Raw genomic sequence first — 16,013 nt, forward strand, 5'->3', positions numbered from 1 at the left:
TGTTAGCAAATTTATTATCGAAAAAGAATGATATATAATCAAATACTTGTATGATATTGAACGTCAACGATGCCCACGATTAGCGAGCAATGAGAACACCTTTCTGCAGTTTCCATAGGTGTTGTAAATTTTCTTTATGTTTTGTAGTGTCAAATGAAGGCTGCTTAGACAGTGGAGATGGAACCACTAGGTATCATCTCGACACATCCCGTCTGATATATCTGGAGAACTTTTTCTCATGAGAGCATGTACGTAATTAATTCGTCCTTCAGGCGCACTGCCGCCATTGAGAGTCTCTCAATCACACGGTTTCACGCATCCCACCGTACCAGATTTTAAAACTTGAAATGTGGCTAAATCACCCAATGGCTTCTTGGTCAGCTAATCATCTTTCAGTTTATTGTCCTTAAATACTTGACTCATTCGTAGTGTAACATTTCGTACCCGACTGGTCGACAGAGCGGTATTTGCTTTCCAGTGCTATTACTGTAGCTGAAAGCTCACTACAGATAAGAACCGACAACAAAGTCGAGCGGTGTTTCATTGTATTGTAGCCGTAAGTGATAAGAACAATACACAAAGCAAGAGTCTGTGCACTTATTTACGAATACCACAGTACAAGTCAAACTGATCTGGCGAAAATATAAGGAGCGAGGTAATTATTTTTGTATCGCCTTCTTGGTTGCCAGCTCTTCTTATAGCAGTCCAACAGATAAATAATAATATTTTTGAAAAGATGATGTTATCTACAAAAATGCTATGTGATATGGTACCAATTGAATACGAGTGCACCACAACGACAAGATGCAATTGCAGGAACACTGGAATGCAATACTAAACGATACTGAAGATATTATCAGGTAAGGAAATGCATCAGTATGCGGCGGAATCATGTTTTATTGTACCATTCAGACAGACTGAAGCTCTATATCGTATTAGGACTTGATCCTGTTCTTTCTATTTTACATGCAATGTTCTGCCAAATGAGGCATCAAAACATGCAACACCACGTGACTCTAATTCACTTACTCTTACAAACTAAATAGAAGTTATCTTGTATATCTCGATGGGCAACTACACCTAAGAGCAAAGAAGCTTCTGTCCTGAGATAGTTCAAGAGATCTGAAGATATTCAACTTCACCTAAACATATCACTCACAAGCAACGATAAAGAACTGTGAAAATTCAACCGTAGCAAAGTGATACATACCAGGAATAACTAGGATCAGACAGTCTTAAAGCTTTTGTACATCTTTTTCCCGTCAGCAGTCGTCTAATGATTAAGATCTTACAGTGTCTGCCCTGAAAAGATTGTTTCGTGTCCTTTTCATACAGTTTCTGCTGTGTGTCTCCAACTTAAAGTTCACATGATGGCAGCGTGTTAGCAGTGTCCTGTAATGTAGATGTTGCAACTGGTGCTCTCGTGTGCGAAGAATTACCCGTTCCTTTTTATGAACTACTATGATGAAATTCAATGCAAGTACTCTAGTACAGGGGGTCCCACATAAAACCGATACACCTCACGTACAAGTTAATCATCTCGAGCTGCTTGCAAAGTAGCAACACTGCCTTGAAAAAGTGGGTAAACTGAATTTTACCCACTGTCTTGAAAGTGGCTACACTGCATTTTATCGGAAAGTTAAGTGCAACTGTGTGTTGGCGATTCAGCTGTTGTGAGACGTTCGTAGAGCTGCGTTGTTAGAGAAATGGGGCAGCTTTCATTACAACAGCCAACTGGCATGGAGTGCCACATAAAGACAGGCTCCATCAAAGAACGTAAATAAATGTTTCAAGCGAGGTAACCTACTAGGAAACTCCCCACAAGCATCATTACTCAAGATCTGTACCAGAAACGGACGGCTGTAGCATCCGTTCAAAATAAATAGAGGAATGGTCCACCGACAGTGAGGTTCCCTGAAACTATAGACAGAATTCAGATGGACATTACGAGAAGCCCCCACAAGTAGGTCATAGCAGCAGATTGGTGTATCTTGTACTTCTTGTCATCGTTCACTAAAAGATACGAAATTAAAAGCCTATCGTGTGAGGATGGTGCAAGAGTTGGAATTCCAGGATCACGAAAAAAAAGAGTTCAATTGCTAACGGGTACTTTGGACCCCTTGCTTGACTTCGTGTCACATGAATCCTGGTTTCAGTTGTCAGGTTATGTAAACTCAGACCTGCAGATACTGTTCGTAGGACAACCCAGATATTATGCATGAAGAAGCTCTTCACTCAAAGAAGATGGGGGATGGTGTGTGTTTTGTGGGATGCGCATTATTGACCTCATATTTTTAAATTACATCCTAAACAGTGCCAGGAGTTTAGTGATCTTTGACTTTTTTCATTCACAGTAAGCAGATTCAGAGAAGTTGTATGCAGCATTCCAACAACAGGGAGCAAACGCTCGCACATCCAACCAAAGTATGGCCCACATCACCAATGAGTTTCCTGAAGACAGACTTGTCCCAGGACTACTATGATGTGACTTATTTACTAGCCACACTAAAAACCGAAGTGTATGATGACAATCCTCGCACAGTAGATGATCTTAAATGGAACATTACTACAGAAATTAACATCACTACGCCTGCAGAATTACAGCGTGTTGCTCGTAACGTTATCACAAGAAGTCTGCGATGCCTGGATGCCCGTGGCCACCACCTCCAGCATTTCTTAAAAACAGGTAACTACATTTTTAACGTTACTATTATCTATTCTTTTCTAGTTAATTCATTGTTACTTCCATCTAGGACTTGGGGCGTGCTGGTTTTATGTGGGACACCCCGCACTACCTGAAATACACTCCTGGAAATTGAAATAAGAACACCGTGAATTCATTGTCCCAGGAAGGGGAAACTTTATTGACACATTCCTGGGGTCAGATACATCACATGATCACACTGACAAAACCACAGGCACATAGACACAGCCAACAGAGCATGCACAATGTCGGCACTAGTACACTGTATATCCACCTTTCGCAGCAATGCAGGCTGCTATTCTCCCATGGAGACGATCGTAGAGATGCTGGATGTAGTCCTGTGGAACGGCTTGCCATGCCATTTCCACCTGGCGCCTCAGTTGGACCAGCGTTCGTGCTGGACGTGCAGACCGCGTGAGACGACGCTTCATCCAGTCCCAAACATGCTCAATGGGGGACAGATCCGGAGATCTTGCTGGCCAGGGTAGTTGACTTACACCTTCTAGAGCACGTTGGGTGGCACGGGATACATGCGGACGTGCACTGTCCTGTTGGAATAGCAAGTTCCCTTGCCGGTCTAGGAATGGTAGAACGATGGGTTCGATGACGGTTTGGATGTACCTTGCACTATTCAGTGTCCCCTCGACAATCACCAGAGGTGTACGGCCAGTGTAGGAGATCGCTCCCCACACCATGATGCCGGGTGTTGGCCCTGTGTGCCTCGGTCGTATGCAGTCCTGATTGTGGCGCTCACCTGCACGGCGCCAAACACGCATACGACCATCATTGGCACCAAGGCAGAAGCGACTCTCATCGCTGAAGACGACACGTCTCCATTCGTCCCTCCATTCACACCTGTCGCGACACCACTGGAGGCGGGCTGCACGATGTTGGGGCGTGAGCGGAAGACGGCCTAACGGTGTGCGGGACCGTAGCCCAGCTTCATGGAGACGGTTGCGAATGGTCCTCACCGATACCCCAGGAGCAACAGCGTCCCTAATTTGCTGGGAAGTGGCGGTGCGGTCCCCTACGGCACTGCGTAGGATCCTACGGTCTTGGCGTGCATCCGTGCGTCACTGCGGTCCGGTCCCAGGTCGACGGGCACGTGCACCTTCCGCCGACCACTGGCGACAACATTGATGTACTGTGGAGACCCTACACCCCACGTGTTGAGCAACTCGGCGGTACGTCCACCCGGCCTCCCGCATGCCCACTATACGCCCTCGCTCAAAGTCCGTCAACTGCACATACGGTTCACGTCCACGCTGTCGCGGCATGCTACCAGTGTTAAAGACTGCTATGGAGCTCCGTATGCCACGGCAAACTGGCTGACACTGACGGCGGCGGTGCACAAATGCTGCGCAGCTAGCGCCATTCGACGGCCAACACCGCGGTTCCTGGTGTGTCCGCTGTGCCGTGCGTGTGATCATTGCTTGTACAGTCCTCTCGCAGTGTCCGGAGCAAGTATGGTGGGTCTGACACACCGGTATCAATGTGTTCTTTTTTCCATTTCCAGGAGTGTATGTACTGAATCCGTTGCTCGTTTTTGTAAATTATTTTTTGTAGACTCCATGAACATAACTCCTATCTCACACCTACAACTTTCAATTTAATAACTAGCGTTGATGTGATCTTCATTTTCATGCCACTGTGAAGGATCTGTCTTAAGATATTATCATTCAGATTAAATCAGATGAAATTATCATTTGAAAAAAATCTGTTTTAGTATATCATGTTTTTTAAATAACACTAAAATGTATAAAATATTTTCTCCTAGCCCCATACAGGTTCCTAACAGTCCCGAAAATGTATGATTTTGAATTATACCCACAAAAGTACGTCTGTGATTCAATACGGTAAACGGGTGTGCAACAACAGCCAATAGTTAGGGATGAACTGTTCAGAGAGTCGTTTGAAATTACACAAGTACTTTTATAGCAATCACAGATTTTCAGGAATATGTGTATGGGCTAAGGAATCTGTATGGGACTAGAAGATATTATTTTATCCTTTTTTAAATCTTACGGGTATGACATTTTTTAGTCGATGTCCAACACTTTGATAGGATTACAGCAGTGACATGTGATAAATTTCAGGTTAATTTCGGTTTCTCTTCACCTTAATAAAACTATATTGATTCTTCCTACGTTTATCTTGTTAAAAGGCAGTGAAGGTAAAAATGAGCGACATTAGAGCTCGTACTTAGGTTTGCCGGCAATCGTCCTTATCGAGAAATGTTTGCGACTGCAACAAGAAAAGGGGGAAACGGCAGTGTGTAGAAAGTACCATCCGCCACAAACCAACAAGAAATTGAGTTAATATTACAGTGTTATACAGTTCTGAGCTAACTTCAGATGTGTAGCTCATTGGGAAGTTAGCTGAATATCAGTTGCGAAATTTGTATCGAGGAGACAAACCTACAGACAAGAAAGCGACCTAACAAAAATGTGTTAAAAATACTTCTAGGTTATCACAGACTGTTCAGTCCCAATTTGGCGTTTGATTCCATTTCGTCCGATGATTCAGCCGCATAATTCAATGAATTGACCATTTTAGATGTCGTAAGGGCAATTTGATACTTATAAAGTTCAGAAAGAATGCTAAAATCCAAATACTGTGCTCTGTTTCAGAAGGGCATAGAACTAAGCTTCAACAGATAGTTACGTGGAAAATAAAAACAGCGCAAATAGTACTTCTTTCTTGTAATCAGAATTCAGATTCATCACTGAAGATTAACATTTCCAAGTAATAGCTACTTTTCACCATCTACCTTAGATGATGGGTGGCCTTAAGTGTAAGTCTCCCTTGGTTGCTGTCCTCTCGACGAATCTTGAAAAAAATCATGTATTCGAGACACATCGACTTGCTCCAAATGTTCCATGACGTCTCCGCTCTGAAATCCAGTTTAGAATTCATTAATATCGATTCTAGACCAATTTAGGACGGTATACTCAGAACTGTGTTTCTGTAGTTCGTCTTTTCCTCAAAACTGATTACGAAAAGACTTCGTGTATCTGTTGACTGCAAGGTGAATACAAATGGTTTTTCCAGATAGTTCTCGATGGAAAAAAAAGAAGCCATTAACGCAGATTTGACACATGATAATTTCTCACCGTTATAGCATGTGAGTAGTCTGCGATGAAATATAATATCTCCTGTAAATGACCAGTAGACGAATATAATGTACATGCTACAACTGCTGCCTTCCCCCTAAAGTGGAAGAGTACTGAGGTGGACAGCGAAGGGTCCTAAAGAGGAACAGCTCGGCTCTCTCAGCTCTCCTTCTGCCAGTCCCGGGATCACTGACCTGTCACGTTGATAAACTGAGCAATTGCTCTACATTAGATTGTGAATGAATATACTGTCAGAGGTAATATTTTTTGCATCTGATGATTTACTTTTTTCAGCATTTTCCGATTGTGAAAGCCCAGGACCACCATTTCCCCTTGCCCTACTGAGCCCGAACTTCACAGAGCTCACTTTTATGTGGAATGAAAACAAACTGCAGAGTAACCAAAGAGAAATTATCAATACTTTTAAAAAGTCCCCTATAACAGCTACCATAATAAGAACTGTGTGAAGGAGAGTGGCTAATCCGTAAGCTACGACTGGGCCAGGAAGAGATTCTCTGCAGTAGACTTGTGACTGTCATCGTCAAACGAGGTAGTGCAGCAACTAAGATTAAGATTTCCGGCGAAAGCTGTAAATAACTCCCTGGATGGTTCCTTTGAAAAAGGCCACAGAGTTTTTCTCCTCTTCCATATCCAGTCCGAGGTTGGGCTCCGCCTTTAACTACCTCATTGTCGACGGCATGTTAAACCCCATGTTCCTCGCTGGTCAGTGACAGTCAGTATGACAGCTGTGTTGCAGCAGTAGAAGCAGTGGTGTCCTTAAACGTCGTCGCAGGCCTACGAGTATCAGTTTAGTGTGCAGTGCGTGTAGCATAACCGACAAAGCCTGTAATTTGAGCCAGTTGTTGGTGCTAGCCACACAACCTGGATAAGCCAAAATGTTTCATCAGGGAAACTTGTTGCCATTCTGGAGCCCAGAATAGACATATTCAACAGGAGTTCTCCTAGCCAGATATTGTAATGTCTGAAATGTCCCATTTTACAAGATATGTACGCAGCTGACATTTATTACCTCTCAGAAGAAGAAGTGAGTCTCATACTTGTAGCTTAGCTTCCCGCAGACGTGAATACGTATAGTGCGGGCTTAGTAGGAGTAGGCATACTTAAAGAGAAGGTATCGAAGAATCATCCTAATATTGGTTCCAAGTGGTTTAGAGACAAAAAATGGTTCAAATGACTCGGAGCACTATGGGACTTAACTTCTGAGGTCATCAGTCCCCTAGAACTTAGAACTACTTAAACCTAACTAACCTAAGGACATCACACACATCTATGCCCGAGGCAGAATTCGAACCTGCGACCGTAGCGGTCGCGTGGTTCCAGACTAGAACCGCTCGGCCACTCCGGCCGGCTGTTTAGAGGCAAATTACCAAGGTGATCAAACAGGCACCTTAATAGTACATAGAGAGAACTAACGGGTTCAGTGTCACAAAGGTGTTGAAAACTGAAAAAAACGAGAAGAGTGGTTTGTTGTATATGGCTTACAGAGTACTAAACTTGTTCTTGATACAAACGCGCCAGGAATTATCAGCATTACGATTACTCAGGATGCGTTTCCTCTTTTAGAGTCGCATCCTGTCGATAGAAAGATTGTCTAAGTACTCGTACTTACTCAGACTCCAGCACCAACTTCAAAGGAAATATGCCGGTTGATATCAACTGGGGAGGAAAAATTAGATCAGAGTCTACAAGGAAGCGTTCCAGTCTTCGCACCACAGATCAACATTCATGACTGCGTGAGACCACACGTAGGTGCGAGAGATGAAAGTAGATTCGAAAGACTGCTAAACCCAAAGGAGAGCTTTTACTTATCAACACAGTCAGCGAACGGAATCACAAAACTGTTTAAATGTGTGTGAAATCTTATGGGACTTATGTGCTAAGGTCATCAGTCCCTAAGCTTACACACTACTTAACCTAAATTATCCTAAGGACAAACACACACACACACACACCTCAGGGAGGACTCGAACATCTCCCGGGACCAGCCGCACAGTCCATGACTGCAGCGCCTTAGACCGCTCGGCTAGTTCCGCGTGGCCACGGAATCACATTCATAGCACAACAATATTCTAATTTTTCGTCATACAGAATAAATACGTTTTATCGAACACTGCAAAATTCTTCATTATATAGCTGACCAGTTCCTGTTTTGACGAATACTGCTTGCACCAAATAAAATTTCCTGGATTCGTGATAACGCTAAATCAATAGAATAAGACGTTATATTTCGTGTCCCAAGAAGCATTGCGACTCTCTTGGTTTGAGCTCTGTTCTGGTAAAGAACATCTTATTTTGTGTTAATCTTGTCCGTTTTCCGATCAATTTCATTTTAAATGATGCGGTAATAAAACACGATAGACAACAATTGCATTTTTATCTTGCACGAAAAATCTCAGAAGGTAGTGGAGTATAATGATGGATCCAAGAACCACCGACGCTAATGAATCTGCGCTATCTGGTCAGTATATTGTGTCTAAATATTGCCAGATTCTGTGCCAAAAAGTTCTTTCAGACAATTTTGTTTCTGCAGACATGGGGCTTTTTCACGTCTAGCACTTTTTCTGTTTTAACTACCTTGATCGCCATTCAGTCCTTATCCCCACTCTTTAGCTGCTAATTTATCTTTCACCTATTATTTTGATATCTTCCATGACCATACATTGAATTTTTTCAATGGTTCTCTGCGCGCCGCCTTCATCGGTCTGGACAAGCACGCTTCAGCATCTGTGCTTCTGAGACCACCTTGAAACTCGTTAATACATCTTAAATGTCAACACTGAGCCGGTCCAATCTTAATAGAATGTGGTTCTTAGCTACATCGCTGGTAAACAAAGAATGAAAGTACCTCGCTTTATTCCACCTTATACAACACTAACCACTTTACAGGATTGCCAATACACAGGTGCCTGTCGCATCCATTTAAACTTCCAGCAAGAAACATTCTCACCAGAGGTGGCTCGAATTAACATATTCCAAGTAAAATTGTCAAATTTATCAATTGTACATCAGCTTTTAGCAGTTAAGATAGTAGCAGTTTCGGTAAACCTGCATGTCTTTGTCCGTAAGGAGAAAGCCAAAATACATCTCAGGTAATATTGTACTTGCACCCTGAAGTAGGCTTTGTTCTAAGCGGTTTTTCCGGTCTACTGCGTTAAAAGAACGTATAGTTACAGGTGGGCAGAGACAAAGCATCTTTGTGGCCAGTAACGTGAGTCACCGTGCTGTCGGGTTCTTTTCCTTTCCCTTCGTATCATGTGCGTCATCGGCGAATTTGGAACATTCCACAAGAATGTCGATAAGGGTATCAGCCCCACTTCGTTCTGTACACTTTGTTATCTGTAATGCCGATTTCCACGTAAATATCACATGAAGCAGACTTCTGTTTGTGACATTGGCTTGTGACGGTGACTCACTATTTAAATGACAGGAAAGGAGACCAGTTGCTTTCCAGAAATTTCTAGGCACTCCAATACGTTTAGCACGCAGGCAGCGCCGAAATTAAAAAGTCTTTGTAGTCTACAAAGACTACGTAGTCTGCAAGAAGCTGAACTTCACATGTTACAACAGCAAAGCAAAACTCCTCGTTCTGCCCCTCATGGATCCTCTGCGAACGGAGTCCCCAGATGCGGTATGAAGGAGCGTCGAGTCAGCACACCGGGCGTTTTCCGGTTTCTTGACCTCGGAGCCGTTACTTCTCATTCTGAAAGCTCCTCGATTGGCATTGCGAGGCTAAGTGCACCCCGTTTCAGTCCACCGATCAAGGAAGCTTCCCTGGTAATACCGGAAAACGAACCCTGTCATCCGCACAGGAGCCACACAAGCTGACCGCTGAGTTCCGGAGGGGAACTCACGTGACACAATTATTGATTAAATGACTCCAAGAATAAAACTTCCCTGGCTACCAGAGAGTCACTGGTTTTTCCATTTCTGAAGCGCTGTTCTGGAATACCTGAGAAATGTCCATCTAAGGATGCTATAAACTCTCCTCGGACTGTTTCCAATTACGAAAGTTGTGGAGCTAAGTAAACGTCATAGGTTACCACCTTCCAACATAATTCTGATTTATCGCTTTTCCCCATTTCCATAGCAATGTCCTGGGTCGACTCCGTATCCCGTGGAAAGACGATACTTATGTCAATTTTCACTTTTGTAATGTACGTTTCATTTAGTTGCCAGGCCCGCAGTGCTTCAGTTTTCTGCAAGAATCGTGAAGTAGCAGATATTGCAAACTCGTATTCAGTACACTCTAACAGTTTCACTTAGAATTTCCCATACATCGCACAGTTTCCAAAAAAATCTCTCTGGCGTCTGTCATTCGTATTCTTACAGTAGACCCCTAATGATCTACCTAGCAGCATTTAAGAACGATAAACGTGTTCTTTCCCTTTACAGCAACTGAACATTCCAAAAAAGTGCTGTGATGGAACTATTTCCATCTTATCGAACATTTTGAAAGGAATTTTGCGTCACAACGTAGTATACTTGTAAAATTGCCATCCAATTCCTTTACCATTAGCTCTCAAATACTTAGAATTAAGTAACTGGTCTTTGTGTCTATTTGCCCATGAAAAGACAGTTGATAGTAGCCTGTAATAGTTTATTGTTATCAAATGTGAATTCTCCCTGAATTAGTGGATAAAGGAATAAAACTGCAAAGAAAAACGACATGAAACTGCCTGGCAGATTAAAGCTGTGTGCTGGACCGCGACTCAAAATGGGGACCTTTGCCTTTCGCAGACAAGTGCTTTACCGGTTGGGCTACGCAAACATAGCTCATGTTCCGTGCTCACACCTTCACTTCCGCCAGTACCTCTTCACCTTCACTCCAGACTTCTGTGAAACACAAAGATCCCGAGTTTGAGTCTCGGTCCGGCTCTCTGCTTTAATTTGCCAGGAAGTTTCATATCAGTGCACACTGCGCTGCAGAGTGAAAATTTCATTCTAAAAAAGACACTGCTTGCAGAGCCCAGTCCTCAGAGGGCTGGTCAATAGTAAAGCTATTACTATGCTCAAAGTACACAACTACAAATGGGTTCTGGGCTCTGCAGTGAGACCAAACTACACATGAGTGCTTTCATGGTCATAACAGACAGCAATGTTTCGTTCACACTTTGGCCCAACACTGGAGCACCACGATGGTTGAGGAGATGTCTGTGTGGACCACGGTCATCCAAGAACACGGCTCGTAAGCCGTGCCTAGTCTCGCATGGCACAGTACTCAGCCTGGCTCCCATTTCATCACCGCCACACCATGCTGTCTGAGCGGGAGAAGAAGGAAGATGGGGAAACTATGAACTTGCCGTATTTAGATAACAATTCAGTCGCACTGTATACGACTTCGTTTCATATTTCGTGTTTCCCAGCAACATAAATCACAAACGAAACAAATTTCCAGTGTTATTTAATTATGTTCGACGCACTGAAGAGGCCGGGCGGTGTAGCCGAGCGGTTCTAGGCGCGTCAGTCAGGAACCGCGCTGCTGCTACGGTAGCAGGTTCAAATCCTGCCTCGAGCATGGATGTGTGTGATGCCCTTAGGTTGGTTAGGTTTAAGTAGTTCTAAGTTATAGGGGACTGATGACCTCAGATGTTAAGTCCCATAGTGCTCAGAGCCATTTTTGAACGCACTGAAGACATATTATAATTTTTATCTGGTACAAACAGTCGGCATATGGACATACGCAGTGTCCCAGATTTATAATTCAGTTGCCAAATAATAGTGGCTTATTTAGTTCCATAATCGAAAATGTCTTTCGCAGACATAATATGTTGCTCTAAATATTGTAGTAATTTTACAACCTCATTATGGAGACTTGGTAATACTATCTGAGGAAAATGATGTAGGCGTCCTGGACAGTTTTAACGTAAAATGATTTGTCTCAACACTGGAATTGCATTGCAGATCGGTTCAAAAATGTTCAAATGTGTGTTAATTCCTAAGGGACCAAACTGCTGAGGTCATCGGTCCCTAGACTTACACACTACTTAAACTAACTTATGCTAAGAACAACACGCACATCCATGCCCGAGGGAGGACTCGAACCTCCGGCTGGAGGAGTCGCGCAGTCCGTGACACGGCGCCTCAAACCGCGCGGCCACTCCGCGTGGCGAAGATCAGGCAGTTACATCCGCTCATGCAAAGGGTCACTTTCAAGTGGAACGGCAAACGCTCTCGAAAACAGGTCGAAAGCAGTTGCAAGATTGGCAGCGTCCTCAAAATTACCCTTGTACTTCTTTGAAGGCTACAATGAATTCTTCAAATCTTCGTCTATAATGCCAGTGAACTTAGGGAACAAGCTTTGTCTGAAATTGTCCCTTCTACAGTGCGATTATATTTTTTAAATGCATCCCCATCAAATCAGAAATAAATTGGTTCTGATGTTACTGAGTCTTACTATGGGCAGTGTGCAGTCGAATACAACTAAAATGCAAGGTCTACAATCTATTCCGAATGTTTTAACTTTAATTCCTGCACTCCTTTTTCCTTCATAAATTCAACGATAACGGGTTTGAAATCGAATAGTCATTTCAACCATGCCCCTTGACTTAACCATCGTACTTTGTAGTAATATATGTCGTCTCCATACTCTTCGTTGAATACCATATGGATGGTAAGCCAAAACACTGTTGTGATCAAAGACCTTTCATTAAGATGTTATTTTCTGGTGGTATCAATTTCTTTAGGCTCTATGGCCATTACAAGCTACCTGCAAACATATGGAGCTTTTAGTGCATGTATCTATGTCTATTTGTAATTATTAATAGTTTTGAATATACCTGTCGTAGTTTTTACATCCATAATACGTCATTAACGCTGTCGCTGTCTAATTTCTCATATTGCTGCGTATCGTAGGTGTATCGCAGACGAAATTATTATTCTCTGATATTAATATCTTAGCAGTATTCGCTAAGACTTACTTCATATTCTCCGTAAGTTTGATAGCTTCAATTAACAGTGAGTCAACCATGTTGCATGATTACGTATGTGACATATTCATCAATGGAGTTGTGCGTGGTAGTAGTAAAAGCTTTGCTATTGATCGCTGGTGTTATCTTTGCCTGTAAATTTGTTTTACTCGCTATCGTGTTCTATATAGCCTTCATTCATTTCTGTTGCAACGAACTTCAGAAGTTTTACTGTTCGTATCATCAATTTCATCAAGTGCTCCATGCCTGCAAATTTAGCACAAAGTGGTTCTTGATGTACAGAAAAATGAACCCCTCTGTCGATTAACGTAATGTTATTCTCTTTCATTGCTAACTATATCCTTAAATTCTTCCTGCAGGGCACTGTAATGTTGTTTCATAGTAAATTTGCAACAACCGTCGATTATGTGACTCCATAAAATATATTGAGAATTCTCATACTTCTCTTCTGACATTACCATCCATTTTTAAAGGTCTGTTACGATAGATCGCTAGCCCGCCTCTTTTTGTGCAAACATCCCTTCAATCTGTGAATGTCTTTCATATCGCGATAAAAAGGTGAAGGGTAAAAAGCGATAACTTCACTGTTCTCCCGAACTGAAAAGAGTTGTGCTGATGGAAAAATGACACATCACAGTGATATAGGAAGTGTCGCTCTGTTGTTGTTGTTGTTGTGGTCTTCAGTCCTGAGACTGGTTTGAAGCAGCTCTCCATGCTACTCTATCCTGCGCAAGCTTCTTCATCTCACAGTACCTACTGCAACCTACATCCTTCTGGATCTGCTTAGTGTATTCATCTCTTGGTCTCCCTCTACGATTTTTACCCTCCACGCTACCCTCCAATACTAAATTGGTGATCCCTTGATCCCTCAGAACATGTCCTACCAACCGATCCCTTCTTCTGGTCAAGTTGTGCCACAGACTTCTCTTCTCCCCAATCCTATTCAATACTTCCTCATTCGTTATGTGATCTACCCATCTAATCTTCAGCATTCTTCTGTAGCACCACATTTCGAAAGCTTCTATTCTCTTCTTGTCCAAACTATTTACCGTCCATGATTCACTTCCATACATGGCTACACTCCATACACATACTTTCAGAAATGACTTCCTGACACTTAAATCTATAGTCGATGTTAACAAATTTCTCTTCTTCAAGAACGCTTTCCTTGCCATTGCCAGTCTACATTTTATATCCTCTCTACTTCGACCATCATCAGTTATTTTTCTCCCCAAATAGCAAAACTCCTTTACTACTTTAAGTGTCTCGTTTCCTAATCTAATTCCCTCAGCATCACCCGACTTAATTTTACTACATTCCACTATCCTTGTTTTGCTTTTGTTGATGTTCATCTTATATCCTCCTTTCAAGACACTGCCCATTCCGTTCAACTGCTCTTCCAAGTCCTTTGCTGTCTCTGACAGAATTACAATGTCATCGGCGAACCTCATAGTTTTTATTTCTTCTCCATGGATTTTAATACCTACTCCGAATTTTTCTTTTGTTTCCTTTACTGCTTGCTCAATATACAGATTGAATAACATCGGGGAGAGGCTACAACCCTGTCTCACTCCCTTCCCAACCACTGCCTCCCTTTCATGCCCCTCGACTCTTATAACTGCCATCTGGTTTCTTTATAAATTGTAAATAGCCTTTCGCTGCCTGTATGTTACCCCTGTCACCTTTAGAATTTGAAAGAGAGTATTCCAGTCAACATTGTCAAAAGCTTTCTCTAAGTCTACAAATGCTAGAAACGTAGGTTAGCCTTTCCTTAATCTTTCTTCTAAGATAAGTCGTGAGGTCAGTATTGCCTCACGTGTTCCAGTGTTTCTACGGAATCCAAACTGATCTTCCCCGAGGTCGGCTTCTACTAGTTTTTCCATTTGTCTGTAAAGACTTCGTGTTAGTATTTTGCAGCTGTGGCTTATTAAACTGATTGTTCGGTAATTTTCACATCTTTCAACACCTGCTTTCTTTGGGATTGGAATTATTATATTCTCCTTGAAGTCTGAGGGTATTTCGCCTGTCTCATACATCTTGCTCACCAGATGGTACAGTTTTGTCATGACTGGCTCTCCCAAGGCCGTCAGTAGTTCCAATGGAATGTCGTCTACTCCGGGGGCCTTGTTTCGACTCAGGTCTTTCAGTGCTCTGTCAAACTCTTCACGCAGTATCGTATCTCCCATATTCATACAAGTGGTTCTCTTTTCTCCAAAGGTCTCTTTAATTTTCCTGTAGGCAGTATCTATCTTACCCCTAGTGAGATAAGGTTCTACATCCTTACATTTTTCCTCTAGCCATCCCTGCTTAGCCATTTTGCACTTCCTGTCGATCTCATTTTTGAGACGTTGGTATTCCTTTCTGCTTGCTTCATTCACTGAATTTTTGTATTTTCTCCTTTCATCAATTAAATTCCATATTTCTTCTGTTACCCAAGTATTTCTACTAGCCCTCGTCTTTTTACCTACTTGATCCTCTGCTGCCTTCACTACTTCATCCCTTCTTCTTCTACTGTATTTCTTTCCCCCATTCCTGTCAGTTGTTCCCTTATGCTCTTTCCTTGAAACTCTGTACAACCTCTGGTTTAGTCAGTTCATCCAGGTCCCATCTCCTTAAATTCCCACTTTTTTGCAGTTTCTTCAGTTTTAACCTACAGGTCATAACCAATAGATTGTGGCCAGAGTCCACATCTGCCCCTGGAAACGTCTTACAATTTAAAACCTGGTTCCTAAATCTCTGTCTTACCATTATATAATCTATCTGATACCTTTTAGTATCTCCAGGGTTCTTCCATGTATACAACCTTCTTTCATGATTCTTAAACCAAGTGTTAGCTATGATTAAGTTGTGCTCTGTGCAAAATTCTACCAGGCGGCTTCCTCTTTCATTTCTTAGCCCCAATCCATAGTCACCTACTACGTTTCCTTCTCTCCCTTTTCCTACACTCGAATTCCAGTCACCCATGCTATTAAATTTTCGTCTCCTTTCACTATCTGAATAATTTCTTTTATTTCATCACACATTTCTTCAATTTCTTTGTCATCTGCAGAGCTAGTTGGCATATAAACATGTACTACTGTAGTAGGTGTGGGCTTCGTATCTATCTTGGCCACAATAATGCGTTCACTATGCTGTTTGTAGTAGCTTACCGGCATTCCTATTTTCCTATTCATTTTTAAACCTACTCCTGCATTACCCCTATTTGATTTTGTGTTTATAACCCTGTAGTAACCTGACCAGAAGTCTTCT

The sequence above is a fragment of the Schistocerca gregaria genome, chromosome 1, assembly GCF_023897955.1.
Source record: "Schistocerca gregaria isolate iqSchGreg1 chromosome 1, iqSchGreg1.2, whole genome shotgun sequence".
Taxonomy (NCBI): Eukaryota; Metazoa; Arthropoda; class Insecta; order Orthoptera; family Acrididae; genus Schistocerca; species Schistocerca gregaria.